Here is a 16,569-nt window from a genome sequence, read left to right on the forward strand (position 1 = left end):
AGCCACAGCTCCATACAGGGTAAAGGATACAGGGTTCGCATATGGCAGATAACCCTTAAAGATCTCAGACCACAAGAACTGAACAGCTTCTAAGTGCCACCATATGTGTATGGAAGTCCCTGTGCCCTCGCATCATCTCCAAAAATTAGGAGTGGCTCCACTCAAGATATGGGCTAACCATACAGGTGTGAAACACCACCTGTGCAGGAGTGTTACAGATGACTCTTATCTGAACAGAAACAATTTTTAATGGCTTCTTGGACCAAAGTGAATGCCACTGCTCATTGGTAATATCAAATTGAAAATCAGGTTCCCAAGGGATCTTGGCAATGGCAAGATTGCTATATTTTGCCTGGTCACCAATCACTTGGATGATGCTGGGACATTTGCTATAATAATTTCTGTGGTTGACAGTTTTCTGCAAGCCTGAGTGGCAGCATTTGATTTCCATAAGAAAAACAACCAATTAAAATGAAACCAGGACTATTTGAGACTGGGGAAGTTTGGCGATAAGGGGCTCACAGCATTAGCACCCGAACAGACCTTGCCATTTGGTTTCCAGGGGAGCTCCAAAGTCCAGCACAGAGCAAAACATGCCTCTGCCTCTCTCCAGCTTCCTCAGCCAAAACTTGCACACATAACATACCATTTGTCTCTATGGCAACAGGGTAACCTCCGTCTAATGTAAATGCAAATGCCAGTACTTAACTGGCTAGCTAAGGAACCTTGACAAAGGAACTGATTTGACTGGTTTCCTCTTATAGATTCTACCTTCATCTATACAGGATCACAGGTTTGGAAGTGACACACAGTTATCATCCAGACAGACCCCTAAATCCACAACAGCACACTATATTTGGCCTTCTCCCCCCCCAGAATCTGCTTCCAGTTAGCACTGGCGGAGGAAGAGGAGTGGGGGGCGCGCAGCGCCCCCGGGACGCGTGCCAGCCCCACCCCGCCTGCTTCCCTCTCGCCCCTGTGCTGGAGCATGAAGCTCCACCACTGCCAGTCAGCTGCCACCCCACCTGGCTGCACCCATGGGAGAGTTGGGGCAGCCCAGAGCCCTTTATAGGCCTGGCTCAGACCCTCAGCCACTTGCTACCCCATTCCGAATCTGCTTCCAATTCACAGCTATTCCAGCTAGCACTGAAAGAACAGCATTGTAATTTTTTGTAACTTTAAGGATTGGTACCTAGCCATTGATATATGGGGTGCCACAGGGCAGTTCCCAGTGTTATATCTAACTATCTATCTATCTAACTAACTTTTTTGCTTAATTTTGATTACAAAATTTATGCAGGAGTATTGGCTAAATTTAATATTAAAAGATATAATTCATGAGAATCAGGCAGGATTTGTGAAAGGGAGGCAGATGAAAGATAATGTAAGGAATATAATAAATATTTTTGAATGTTTGGAAAATGGTAGGGGAAAACAGGCTGCAATCATGTCAATTGATGCTGAAAAAGCATTTGATAATGTATTGTGGAAAAGGAAATGCAAGAAAGCAAAATGGCTGTCCAACGAGGCCTTACAAATAGCGGGGGAGAGGAGGCAAGCAAAATGTGAGGGAGATAGTGAAAGATCCAGGAAACTGAATGCAGATTTCCAAAAAAATAGCAAGGAGAGACAAGAGGGACTTCTTAAACAAGCAATGCAAAGAAATAGAGGGAAACAATAGAATGGGGAAAACCAGAGATCTGTTCAAGAAAATTGGAGATATGAAAGGAACATTTCGTACAAAGATTACCATAATAAAGGACAAAAGTGGTAAGGACCTAACAGAAGCAGAAGACATCAAGAAGAGGTGGCAAGAATATACAGAGGAATTATACCAGAAAGATATGGAGGTCTCGTACACCCCAGGTAGTGTGGTTGCTGACCTTGAGCCAGACATCCTGGAGAGTGAAGTCAAATGGGCATTAGAAAGCACTGCTAATAACAAGGCCAGTGGAAGTGATGATATTCCAGCTGAACTATTTAAAATTTTAAAAGATGATGCTGTTAAGGTGCTACACCCAATATGCCAGCAAGTTTGGAAAACTCAGCAATGGCCAGAGGATTGGAGAAGATCAGTCTACATCCCAATCCCAAAGAAGGGCAGTGCCAAAGAATGCTCCAACTACCGCACAATTGCGCTCATTTCACACGCTAGTAAGGTTATGCTTAAAATTCTACAAGGCAGGCTTAGGCAGTATGTGGACCGAGAACTCCCAGAAGTGCAAGCTGGATTTCGAAGGGGCAGAGGAACCAGAGACCAAATAGCAAACATGCGCTGGATTATGGAGAAAGCTAAAGAGTTCCAGAAAAACATCTACTTCTGCTTCATTGACTATGGAAAAGCCTTTGACTGTGTCGACCACAGCAAACTATGGCAAGTTCTTAAAAAAATGGGAGCGCCTGATCACCTCATCTGTCTCCTGAGAAATCTTTATGTGGGACAAGAAGCTACAGTTAGAACTGGATACGGAACAACTGGTTGGTTCAAAATTGGGAAAGGAGTACCACAAGGTTGCATATTGTCTCCCTGCTTATTTAACTTATATGCAGAATTCATCATGCGAAAGGCTGGACTAGATGAATCCCAAGCCAGAATTAAGATTGCCGGAAGAAATATCAACAACCTCAGATATGCAGAAAACACAACCTTGATGGCAGAAAGTGAGGAGGAATTAAAGAACCTTTTAATGAGGGTGAAAGAGGAGAGTGCAAAATATGGTCTGAAGCTCAACATCAAAAAAACCAAGATCATGGCCACTGGTTCCATCACCTCCTGGCAAATAGAAGGGGAAGAAATGGAGGCAGTGAGAGATTTTACTTTCTTGGGCTCCTTGATCACTGCAGATGGTGACAGCAGTCACGAAATTAAAAGACGCCTGCTTCTTGGGAGAAAAGCAATGACAAACCTAGACAGCATCTTAAAAAGGAGAGACATCACCTTGCCGACAAAGGTCCAAATAGTTAAAGCTATGGTTTTCCCAGTAGTGATGTATGGAAGTGAGAGCTGGACCATAAAGAAGGCTAATCACCAAAGAATTGATGCTTTTGAATTTTGGTGTTGGAGGAGACTCTTGAGAGTCCCATGGACTGCAAGAAGATCAAACCTATCCATTTTGAAGGAAATCAGCCCTGAGTGCTCCCTGGAAGGACAGATCCTGAAGCTGAGGCTACAATACTTTGGCCACCTCATGAGAAGAGAAGACTCCCTGGAAAAGATCCTGATGTTGGGAAGGAGAAGGGGATGACAGAGGATGAGATGGTTGGACACTGTTCTCGAAGCTACGAATATGAGTTTGACCAAACTGTGGGAGGCAGTGGAAGACAGGAGTGCCTGGCGTGCTCTGGTCCATGGGGTCACGAAGAGTCGGACACGACTAAACGACTAAACAACAACAACAACAATGTATTGTGGATGTTTTTTAGGAAGAATCTTAAAAGAATTAGAGATAGGGGAAAGGTTTGGAAGGGCAATTGGAACTATATATCAAAATCAGAGAGCAAAATTAGTTATAAATGGGAAAATTACAGGAGATATAAAAATATCAAAAGGCACAAGACAGGGGTGTCCCCTGTCACCATTGTTATTTATAATTGTATTGTAAAAATTATTGAAAAATATTAGAGAAGATGAGGGGATCGATGGCATCAAGATTGGAATCAAAATATACAAAGTAAGAGCATTTGCTGATGACATAATCATCACCACTGAGAATCCACTAAAAAGCATTCCAAATGCACTTAAAAAAATTAATGAATATGGGAAATTAGCAAGCTTCAAAATAAATTATAAGAAAAGTTGCATATTAGGAAAGAATTTGGAAAATAAGGAAAAAAATAAGTTACAGGAAATCAGGCATTGAAATCAGGGGGGGGAAAGAAACAGAATACAAATAACAATCAATAGTATCGATTTGTATCAAGAAAATTATGAAAAAACTTGGAAAGAGATTAAGCAGAAATTGGAAAATTGGTCTAATTTAAAATTATCATTATTAAGTATCAGTCATAAAAATGAACGTTTTACCAAGGATGGTATACCTCTTCCAAAACTTACCAATTTTGGGAGGTGCAAGATGTTTCAAAGACTGGAAAAAGGATATATCAAAATTTATATGGAACAGCAAAAAACCAAAAATAAAGTATAAATTATTGATAGGAAAAAAGGAGCGAGGAGGGTTTAGTCTGCCAGATATGGAGTTGTATCATGATGCGGCCGGTTTAATGTGGATTAAGGATTGGATAGAATTGAAAAATACCGAGGTGTTGGACTTGGAAGGAGTGGCTTTAGGATTTGGATGGCACATATATTTGCTGGAAAAAAGATGAAAGTACATAAAAACTTCATGAATAATGTTATAAGGAAATCCTTGTACAAAATATGGTGGAAACATTGAGGCATATTGGAGCCAAAAACACCATGGTGGGTATCACCTATGGAGATAGTAGCAGTGAAGAGAGTGAATATGGGAGAAAATTGGCCAACATATAAAGAATTATTAGAGGAGGCTGATGGGAAATTAAAAGAATATAATGAAATCAAATCTTATTTCAATGTTTGGTTACAATATTTTCAAATCAATCAAAGATTTCAAAAGGATAATAAACTTGGCTTTGAAAAAGAAATTTCCAAATTAGATAAAATATTATTAGAGGGGGAAAATAAATATATTAAAAAATTATACGAGCTGTTACTAGAATGGGAAACAATAGATGAACAGACAAAGGAAGTTATGATTAGATGGGCGCAAGATGTGGGGAAGTAATTATGTATGAAAAATGGGAAAAATTATGGAAACAGGATTTAAATTTTATCTCAAATTATGAGTTGAAAGAAAATGTGCTCAAAATGCAATATAGGTGGTACCTAACACTGGTGAAACAGCAGTTCAAAAGCACATCAAAGTGCAAGTAGATAAATAGGTACCCCTACAGCGGGAAGGTAAACAGCGATTCCGTGTGCTGCTCTGGTTCGCCAGAAGCGGCTTTGTCATGCTAGCCACATGACCCGGAAGCTGTATGCCGGCTCCCTCGGCCAATAAAGCGAGATGAGCGCCGCAACCCCAGAGTCGGTAACGACTGGACCTAATGGTCAGGGTTCCCTTTACCTTTAACACCGGTGAAATTGGCAAAAATGTACAAAGGCAGCAGCAATATATGTTGGAGGTGTCAGGAAGAAGTCGGTACTTATCTGTATGTATGGTGGCATTGTAAAAAAAATTAAGAGCTTTTGGGAAGAAATCTATAAAGAATTGAAAAAAATAGTTAAATATTCTTTCAAGAAAGAACCAGAAATATTTCTATTAGGAATGCTAGGCGAAGAAATTAAGGCCAGAGATAAATGCTTGATGATGTATGCAACGGTAGCTGGTAGACTCCTTATCGCGAAAAATTGGAAGAGCGACAAAGTACCTAGTAAAGAGGATTGGCTAGTCAAATTGATAACATATCAAAATTTAGCAATAAAAGCCGGAGAAATAAAGGGGTTCAGTGAGGAGAGAATGGATAAAGATTGGGAAATGTTAAAACAATATTTAATGAAACAGGTAGAAAGAGTCATTCTCATAGCAGATGTGTGAAGGGCCCAAAAAATATCTAAAGGAAAGAAAACTTAGTAAAGAGTATGCATTGTAACAAAGATATATAAACCGAAATATAGGGGAAGGCTGGAAGTCACACGAGGTGGAGGGGGGTGGAGGTGTTATTTTGTATGTGCGTTTCTTCTTTTTTCTGTTCGCTTTTTGTTTTTCAAACATGATTACGGTATTTTGTATTTGGAGGAAATTCTATTTGTTTCATTTCTTTGCTTTTGAGTTTGGTTCATGCCAGAAAATATGTCTTGAGTTGTTTGATCAGTTTTGTTTGATTTGTAATTTGTAATTTATAATTTCAATAAAGTTTCTTTTAAAAATTTAAAAAACAAAACAAAACAAAACCTTCTAAGCAATTAAGTGGTTAAATCACAGGAAGAGCTATATAATGCCACCTGAAGAAACAACCTTCTAGTCATCTTCAAATTAACATGGTATTCATCCAGTGTCACTCTTTGTGTCTTTTGTTTCTTTATTAAAATTGCATATCAAAAAAATAATAACTAATTTTAATTAAGAAAAGAACCCTAAGTATTGTACATAAAAATAATATGAAAGTAAATCAATAATACACAGGTAACATTAGCACAGTTTTGAAAAGAAATTATATGCCTTGCTGAAATTAAAACAAAAACAAAAAACTTAGATTGTTGCCCGGGGCTGCTTATAGGGAGAGGCTAGAACACCTCCACTGACTACACAATTCAAACTGTGTTGGTTATGACCTATAAACCCTACACAGCTTAGGTCCAGGCTTTCTGAAAGACCCTATTCCCTCATAAGAACTTGCCCCAGGCTCTGAGACCTTTGGGGAAAGCCCTTCTCTCTGTCTCAGTCTCACCACCCTCTCAGGCAGGCTGGGTGGGGAAGCAGGAGAGGGCCTTTTTGGTGGTGGCTACTGCCAGGCAACTTTGAAACTCCCTCCCAGGAGAAGCTGGACGGGCTCCCTCCTTGCTGTCCTTCTGCCAACAGTTGGAGACTTTTATTGTTTCAGCAGGCTTTTGGAACTGAATGCTTTTAATGAAAGGGCTGGTGTTGTGCTGTTTCTACTGTAATTACTGGTATAGTTTAGATTTTTAAGTGTATATATAAAATGTTAATTCTATCAATGTTTAATCATTTTTAATAATGTTTCTTTCTCTGTTTTTTAGCAGTTTGTACTTTTATCTGCAAGGTTCCTTGAGTCCCTGCCAGGGGAAAAATAAAAAAATTCCAGTGTGCAGATGCAGTGTGCCACCACGAGTCTATCATTCCCACCAGGTAGACGCTTGATCTGTCTAGCAATACAGGGCAGATGCCTAAGTGATATGTGAAGCTCACTTAGGCATCTGCTCTGTATTGCTAGACAGATCAAGCGTCTACCTGGTGGGGATGATAGACTCCTGGCTGCATATTGCATCTCTCGTGGAGCCTTCAAGAAACCTAGAGAGACCCAGAGTTGATGTGGGTATTCTCTGAATGCATGAATGATATGCCTCCAAACAGCTCAGAATCTTGCAATTCTTCTAACTCTTAACTCTTAGCTCTCTCTTTTTGGGGGAGGAGGTGTTGTAAATTTATGACATACAGCTGCATTTTGTTTTTATCTCGTTTTTATCTTACTTTTGGGAAATTATAATATTTTAAAATAAACAATGTGCTTGCTTTCCTCTTCCATCACTGTTCCTGCCTTATCTTTTAAATCTCTGCCTAACATTTAAAAATGATTGGGTACACAACCAATTAATGTAACAACATTATCTCTGGTATTAAATACTCTTGATTTGGAGGTTTATTACAAACAGGCAAGGCATGGACATTGGTAAATTAAGAGATTGTATTATTGCCTTTAACAATCAATTGTCCTTAATCAATAATTTTTAAAATTATTATTTTTAAAAAATAAATTTTATTTTCAAATTTCCAGCTGAAATTTCTGGATTGCCTAGAAATGCACACATTTTCATTGCAGGTGTAATTGGTTGTTTACTTACAATTACTTACAAGCTTGTTGCATCTTGGTAAACAAATGAATGGAAATAAACAAGTTTTAAAGGTGTGGGAGAGGGAGGCAAAGCAGCCCCATATGAGAGAGGGGACAGTGAACTAGACCAGAGGTAATAATCCAGCAAATAGTAGGATTGCCCCATGGAAATCAAGAGCCCAGAGCTGGCTTCCATGGGATTCTGCCTCATTCACATGGCCATTGTAAGATTGCCCCCCTTTTTTTAAGGCTGCCACCCCAGAAGGCAGCCCCTTGCTCACTCTCTGGCACAGTCCCTTCATGTTCTGCTTCCTTCTGGCTGGGCTGGGCGGTTCTTGCTGGCAGATGCAGCGTTGTAGCTGACAGGCATGATGGATGTATCAGACAAGCAAGGGCTTCCCAACCAAACACTGTGCATTACAATCCAGGCAACGGGAGCAATTTAAATGTTGTTAGAGCTATTAATGATCTGTGCAAAAGCTGCTATGATAAGCAAGGAGCAAATTATCCCTGCAATTTGGGGTGCTGGATTTTTCTTACCTCTGCAGCCCTTGCCAGGGCCTGCCCTGAGCTCCGGAGGCAGGCACTGCCACCTTCTTCTTTGCATGCTTGTGCCGGCATAACCTTGAAGGATGCCTCCTGCCTTGATGCCGGTGGTCCATGGGCTGGCTCCTCCAGGCAGAAACAACCCTGGGGAGGGGATCTGGCTCCCTGAGGATCATCCTCCTTCCCCTGGAGGCTGAGCTGTCGCAGTCAGAAGCCGGGTGCTTCCCAGAGAGCCTGTAAACTGGCAGGTTTCATCTTCCTATGAATGCCCAAAGTGGAGTAAATTCTGAGCCTTACCCTGAGCTGCTCATTTTGACTGGCCTCAGACAGGGTTACCTGTTAACCACAGCTGGATCCTTTTGACGGAAGGAGCTGCCAGAAATTGAACTGAAGGCCTTCTGTGTGCAGGGACTCTTGTAATGCCTTCCATTTATGGCCCGCCTTCCTTGGAAGAGCTCAGAGTGGGTCTTCTAGACAGCCCCTCCCAATCACCAGAAACCCACTGACCCCTTTTCTTGGCCCACTTTCTGTGTAACAATCCAGTACTCTCCACCCCACCCACATGAAGGACACCTAAGCAGGGACTGGTCCTTCCCCAGTTGCTTTTCATGTGAAAAGTTGAAAGTCCAAAGAAGCGACAAAGAGCCCTGCAGCTGGATCAGCCAAAAGCTCCACCTAGTTCAGCATCTTCCTCCTCCAAGTGGCCAACCAAATGCCTCTGAGAAGTTCAATGGGAGGCCACCTCTTTGGGGAGGCCCCAGGTTCAATCCCTGGCATCTCCATGAGTAGGAGACGCCTTGCTTGCACCCGAAGCCCTGGAGAGCTGCTGCCAGTCAGTGCAGGCAATGGAAGCTTGTTTTCAATGCAGAGTGTGTTTTTGACTTTGGTTTTAAACACAGAGTGGGGGTTGTTTTATTTGAAAAATGTGCCTGTTATGTTTTTAATTATTTACTTGGTTTTATCCTGTATTTTATTCTGTGAGATGCCCTGAGAGCTTATGATGAAGGGCAGTATATAAATCAATCAAACAAACAAACAAACAAATGAATGAATGAATGAATGAATGAATGAATGAATGAATGAATGCTGAGCTCAAAGGACCAAAGGCCTGACTCAGGGTATGGTCATTTCTCACGTTCCTCCTGGTGCTCACCCCTCCCTCCCTCCTTCCTTGTTGCTTCTCAGCAGCTGGTATTTAGAGCCCAGCCTTCATTGATTCATTTGGATTTATATACAACCTGATCCCGACCTGATGGCTGAAGGTAGAGAACAGCAATATTTAATCATTTTGTTTATGGAGTGAATGTCCATTAAAGGGTGAACAGCGAAAAGAGGACACTTAACAGCTGGGGGGCGGGGGACAGATCTTAAAGTACAGGATTTTTTGTTCCTGGGGGTGACCTGTCTTCCTCTCCATGGGTGCATCTTCTGCTGTGTGTGTTTTGCATCCCACAAAATATGTTGCAAATTATTTCCCTTCCCGTCTGGATGGTGAGCTGCAGCATTGTGGAACCTGCAGAAGGCGCCTGCCTCTCCTGGGTGAGCTCCAAAAGAGCCCAGCGTTTCCCAGGCTCCCTTTCAAGCAGTGCTGCGTCTCCTGTCTTGTCAAGTCTCCTGCCAGTTATTTCAAGCCAATCTAATGCTGACGGGCCTGCTCACCCCCCACCCCACCCCACCCCACCCCGCTCTGTGCTTTCGACACTGGTAGGAGCCCCATTCAAAGGAAGTCACCCACCAAAGAGTGATCAGTCTATTTTAAGTCTGGCTCATTGGCTTACTGCAAAATTATGCATCTTATATCCAGGTAAAGCCACCACAAATTCCCATCTGACGGTTTAGATGATGCCTGTCACAGTTCTGAGAGTCAGAACACAGACACAATGTGGCTATTAAGAAGTTGGAAGGGTGGGGGGGCAGGCGGAGATAAGGCAGGAGGCTCCCGCCAGCCTGGGCCTTTAGGGAGAGAGTTCTCAGCCTAGGCCCCAATCCCTTTGTCCCCACAGGAGCAGGGGTTCATGCTGGCAGGAAGCTCCGAAAGTGATACTCTGTGTGTGTGAAGGTGGAGGGGCCCATCTAGAGAGGGTTGGGCTGCAGGGGAGGGCCGTGTGAAGAAGGGTTGAGAGCACATAAAATCTCTTTTGCTATTTCTGAAAAGCATTGAAACACACATATAGGCAATGGTTACACACACACATACACACATACACTTTGTGTGCAATGTTCATCTTCTATATGGATTTCCTCCCCTTTTCTTTGGTAGAATAAATTTTTGTATCAGCTTTTTCAATGTTAGTTCCTTGGTGCCCTTTCAGGTAATAATAATGATAGTAATAATTTATTTTGTGGGTTAATGAAAGGCCCAAATAGGACAGAAACAATGGGTCTTGCCAACCTGCTAGTGCCCCACCCCCAGATGCTCTGGCAAGGTGAACTTGGCCTGTAGGCGGGGCCTCCTGTTCAAAGGTCATGTCAGTGTTCCCAGCTACCTGGTATTTGCCCTGTGTAACATAACATGCTGAGAAAGATGGAGGGCACAAAGAGAAGGGGACGACAGAGGACGAGATGGTTGGACAGTGTTCTCAAGTGCCTGGCGTGCTCTGTTCCATGGGGTCACGAAGAGTCGAACACGACTAAACAACAACAACATAGCGCTTGTTGTGACATGATGACTCATGGCTGCTGTCCATATTAAAGGGTCAGGCACATGGATCAGTGGGGTGCAATTCTGAGCCTTCCTCTGCAACACACCACAGTGAGCCTTGTGGACTTCTTGATGGTGCTGGTTGATCTGCCGATGGACCTGATGGGTTGGTGGCCTGGCCTCAAAGGAGAATGTACCTTGCACCCAGGGTGTATCTTGGGAGGCAGCCATGCTTCTGAGCCCCAGATGCTGGAAACTACAGGATGGGAGTGGGGACTGCTTTGGGGCTCAGGGGTCCTGCTTATGGGATTCCTCCCTAGGTGTCCACTGTGGGTCTGATCCAGCAGGCTCTTCTTATGTTCTGATAAGTCAGTAGCCCTTGTTGACTCTTTCCAACCATAGTCCTCCATGACGTCAGTATCCAACATCTTCCTATTCATCGCCAATATTTGACCAAAAAAATGAAAGGCACAAATACAGGATGGGAGACACCTGGCTTGAGAGCGGTACATGTGAAAAAGATCTAGGAGTCTTGGTAGACCACAAACTTGACATGAGTCAACAGTGTGATGCAGCAGCTAAAAAAGCCAATGCAATTCTGGGCTGCCTCAATAGGAGTATAGCATCTAGATCAGGCATCCCCAAACTTCGGCCCTCCAGATGTTTTGGACTACAATTCCCATCATCCCTGACCACTGGTCCTGTTAGCTAGGGATCATGGGAGTTGTAGGCCAAAACATCTGGAGGGCCGCAGTTTGGGGGTGCCTGATCTAGATCAAGGGAAGTAATAGTACCACTGTATTCTGCTCTGGTCAGACCTCACCTGGAGTACTGTGTCCAGTTCTGGGCACCACAGTTCAAAAAGGATACTGACAAGTTGGAACGTGTCCAGAGGAGGGCAACCAAAATGGTCAAAGGCCTGGAAACGATGCCTTATGAGGAACGGCTGAGGGAGCTGGGTATGTTTAGCCTGGAGAAGAGAAGGTTAAGGGGTGATATGATAGCCATGTTCAAATATATAAAAGGATGTCATATAGAAGGTTGTTTTCTGCTGCTCCAGAGAAGCGGACATGGAGCAATGGATTCAATCTACAAGAAAGAAGATTCCACCTAAACATTAGGAAGAACTTCCTGACAGTAAGAGCTGTTCGACAGTAGAATTTGCTGCCAAGGGGTTTGGTGGAGTCTCCTTCTTTGGAGGTCTTTAAGCGGAGGCTTGACGGCCATATGTCAGGAATGCTTTGATGGTGTTTCTTGCTTGGCAGGGGGTTGGACTGGATGGCCCTTGTGGTCTCTTCCAACTCTATGATCCTATGACCATATCTGTAGCTAAGAGAGTACTCTGCTGTGGACCCAAGAAACAGCTCTTTTCTGCAAAAGCCACCAAAAATGTCCCCACATATGTTGTTTGCCCATCTCCCAGGAAGGGACTCTGAGCTCTGACTACTAACCCCCTCCCCGTACCCCTCCAAAGCAAAGTAACAAAGGACTGGTACCTGGGAGGTACGACATAACCCTCATGGCGAGAAGCCACGGAGTGTCTTCTCCTCCATGATAACTCCCATCCTTCCTACCCAACACAGCCAATGGTCTCTTTTTAGAAAGTTAAAAACAGACATCAATTAACAATTTGAAGGATGTACTGCCTCCACAGCAGGCATTTAAAGTTGGCTTGCTGAATCTCTAGTGGCAGAGTGTTCCACAGGCTCAATTTCTCATTGTTGTCCAATGAGCCTCACCAGCTTGGGGACTGACCAAGGATGCTCTGGCAGATGACCTCAGTGATCAAGCTGGGATCTAAGGCTTCAGGCAATCCCTGAGCTACCCTGGACCTAAGTTGCTTAACTGCAGGCGGGGGAGGTGGGGTTGGAGCAAGGGAAAGATACCCAGCCCTCTGATGAGGTATTTATTTGTCACAAACAATAGTGTCATTAACATGTATGGCACTTTTGGAAACAGAAGGGGAAAGGGCCTGCTCCAAGGCATTTGTCTCCTGTGAATATTCCATGCAGGTTTGCTGGGGGAAGCGGGAAGGAAACCAAATGCCCAGCCCAAGACAGGCCATCTCCTCTTGGCAAGCATGACTGAAGAGCACCTGCCTCGGCAGATGGACCTAGCCCAGGGGTTTGCAGCCTCCCTGACTGCTGTGGGTCTCTTTGCAAGGGGATCAGGATGAATTGGCCACCACCTGCAGGGCGCTGAGTGAAGCTGGGCTCTGAGGACTGCATTTCTGCCACTTTTTAAAGAGAGGTCTGAGCACTTGGAGTGAAGTCAATGTGTTGTGCTGAGTGCTCTGTTTGGCAAAGCAAAGAGAGTAGGGGAGGGGAGAAAAGAAAAGAAAAGAAAAGAAAAGAAAAAGAGGATTAAATGGGAATGTTACCTTTACTCTTGTCAAATCCCTAGTAGAAACATTGCTTAATGCCCTTAAAAAAGGCCCATTACCACAGGGCAGCGAGTCAAAGAGCCCAGCTGCCCTCCTGCTCAGTTATCTCATTCCCGGATAATGGAATGACCCCTCGCCTGCCCAGGCGCTGCCACACTATAATAGCATGAGCCGTGCGAATAAAGCGGTTATTTTTGGAATCCAATTGAAAGCGCGCCGGAGCCAGCGTGTGACAGGGGAAGGGTTGAACAAGATGCAATGTTCTAGAGGAAGAAGAGGACAAAATTGAATTTGGGGGAAGGTGCTGCCGGCAGTGAACTGTGGAAGAGGCTGGAGTGTGTGGCTGATGCGGTGGAGAGGGGCTGCCATGGGCTGCTTGCAGGAGGTTTCGAACAAGAGCAGAAAGCAGAGAGGCACAGGGACAGCACACAGGAAACTAGCAAAGGGTTTCTGACTCCTGGTGGTGTCACACCAAGAACCACCAAGAGGTTTGTGGCACCTTGGAGGCCAATAAATTGACGCTGGCACCATCCGCTGTCAAAGGCTCAAGCAGCCAAGGACAACCTCAGATGCAGGAAGCAAACTTTCAGCTGGCAGGAATGTGCAGGAGAAAAGGGTCAGGTGGGAGCTGAATAGCCAGGAGGGGCAGCAGTTGCATCCTTGACCACAAGAGATTAATGCATGTTACAAAGACACACCTTCCTGGGCTCATCTAGACTTCCGCTTCCCCTGGAGAAGCCTGCTCTTTAGCACTGAATCAGAGCAAATGTCAACGGGGTTTTCTGTGAATTGATGGTTGCTCCAATTCAGTACTAAAGAGCAGGTTTTCCCAGGGACAACCAGAAAACAAGCAGAAAATCACTCAGACCCACGATTTCTAGGCAGGGGAAGTATGGATGAGCCCTAACCTCTACAGCAGCAGCTCGGCGATAATTTACTCAGGCTTTCTTATTGTTACATCTTACTGTAGGACCCCGGTTAGGACCCCTGCTTTGCACACCCAGACATTATTGAAGGTCACCCCAGGGTATGGTCATGGTATGGAGGGGGCATTTGGCTCTGCCCTCCCCCTCCCTGGGGTCCATCCTTCTGCATTTGGCTTGGCCTTCTCCAGTCATGCACCTGGTCCATCTAGCTCAGTTTGACTATGCTTCCCAGGGTTTTTGACGGGGGTCATTCCTAGGTGGAGATGCTGCCACTCAGCAAAGGCCTTGACTTGAAGGTCATAGTAACATGCCCAGCAGTGCTCTGTGGCACCTGGACAGGTAGCCAAAATATAGCAAAGGTTCTGACCTCCTTTGCCTGCTTTGCCTGGTCCTTGGACCTAGTCGGAACAACGAGTCCTTGAGGGGGAAAAAAACTTTGCAGAATACTGCTTTTATTATAAGAACTCCTCGAACCATGCCCAACACCAAACGCAACCAGCTACCCATCCTCAAACACCACTAACATTGACCACTCTATATATACAGGTACAATTAGGTGAGAGGTTGCATGAGTCATTGTAGGCCGCTGACTCCTGCTGACTTAGTTCTTTTAGCATTAAAGAAACAGTGGCCAATTTTTAGGTGTGACAGGTAGGACCTGAAGCAGGACTCAGGAGCTCCATCAGCTGCCTCAAGTGAATAGCATAGCTCCTCCTGGCACCTGGCCAGGCAGAAGGTTGTGTGTTGCTTTGATTTAAAGGATGGGAACAGTTTCCAAGTGTCACAAGGGCCAGCAGGCAGGCAGGCAGGCAGGCATACACTTGGGGACAGGCAGGAGTGGGGAGGTGGCTCCAGGGCCCTGCATAGCTCCTTGCGCCTCCAAAGGCTGGAAATAGTGGAAGGGTCCCCCCGCAAGAGTAATAATAAACATGCAAGTCAATTGCCTTCCTTTGCATAATTTGTTTAGGCTGAATAATTTTTGTGACTTCCCCCGAGAATACAAGTCAACCCCCCTGCTGCTTTGGCCACTGATTTTCACATCTGAGCCATATTTAACAATGTGCCTAATTCATTTGGGGGGGGGCAGCTGCAGAGAATGGCAAGGGTTCTCCCTCCTACAGTGCTTGCAGGGCAGAGAGAAGCTGCCTCTTTTGAAATTTCCCCCGAAAGGGTACCTTGCCAACCTTCATTTGCTTCATTGCAGGCATGGGATGGGACTGAAGAAAGTTGCTGCCCTGATTCTCAGGGTGTGAAATAAGACTCAGAAGATACCTTGGTGTGGCACGGGCCAGGGGGGCATTGTGTCACCCTGGATGGCAAACTAGGGTGTGTGTGGTGCTTGGGGTGGGAGATGCCGCAGCTGAGAAAAAGGGAAGATGCTTTGCTGGGAGATGGGACAGCCCTTTGGGGAGGAAGCGGCTTGGCAGGCTGTGACTCTGTAAGCTTAGCCAGCCTCTCCTCTGGATTCTCCTCCTCCTGTACACCTGCACTGGCGATGAGGGGGGGGCACTCTGTGCATGCTCAGTGTCATTCTTCTTTGTATCACTTCACACATTCAAGGTCAGAGCCTTCACCGATCACAGGGCCACGATTCACAGCTTTAAACTACTGTCTGTTGGGATGCCAGCTCCACAAGGGCAGCCCCGTCTCCCTCCAAGCAATGTTTTGTCACCTCAACAACCCTCCAAGGTAGGTTAGCCTGAAAAGACTTGCTGAAAGGTCATCCAGTAAGCTTCATGGCTGCCTTGAACCCAGGGCTTCTGCACCAGTGCTCTGGGCTTTATTCACTACATTGGACCAGCCGTCACCAGGCTGAAGGATCCTTGTGATCTTTCTGGGATTTGCTTAAAGGTGTTTGCAAAAAAAGATGCTAATTCCTTTGAGCCTGTCTGATAATTATGCATTTTCTTGATGTAGCACATGCAACAGAATAAATGTTGCAGATTCAAAGCAATTGTATCCTCGCTTTATGTGTCAAGGATTTCTGACACATATGTGGGTTTTGGGTGGAATTAAGCATCCCCCCCCCATTTCATATCATGTGGTGGCTCTTCCAGTGTCAATCATTTCCCTGGAGACAGATGTCAAGCAACCTGTCTATGATGGGGCGAGGATGACGGGGGGGGGGAACCAAGCAGCAAGCCCCACCTGCAGGCACCCGACAAAGACACCCTTGTGGATTTTTGCTGAGAGGTCCCATCATGGGAGTATTTGACAAAAGCCCTGGGCACAAAATGCTGCTCAGCCTTCACTCCTTGCCTCAGCTCCCCCTCCTGCCCTGGAACCTCATCCAAGCCTTTCTTTCTGGAACAGCACAGAGTGTTTGGGGGCTGCCTTCTGAGAGCAGGATGGCATTGGATCAGACCTTTTTGCAGAGCCAGTGGGGTGGTCAGATGAGGACGGAAAAGACCCCCGTTCACATCCCCAGTTGGCTGCGAAGGTCAGAGGGCAACCTTCATCTATAATATGCATTTATTCATATTTATGGCATGCTTCATCCAATAAATCATCATAAATATCAT

The sequence above is a fragment of the Zootoca vivipara genome, chromosome 17 (genome assembly GCF_963506605.1).
Source record: "Zootoca vivipara chromosome 17, rZooViv1.1, whole genome shotgun sequence".
NCBI classification, from domain to species: Eukaryota; Metazoa; Chordata; class Lepidosauria; order Squamata; family Lacertidae; genus Zootoca; species Zootoca vivipara.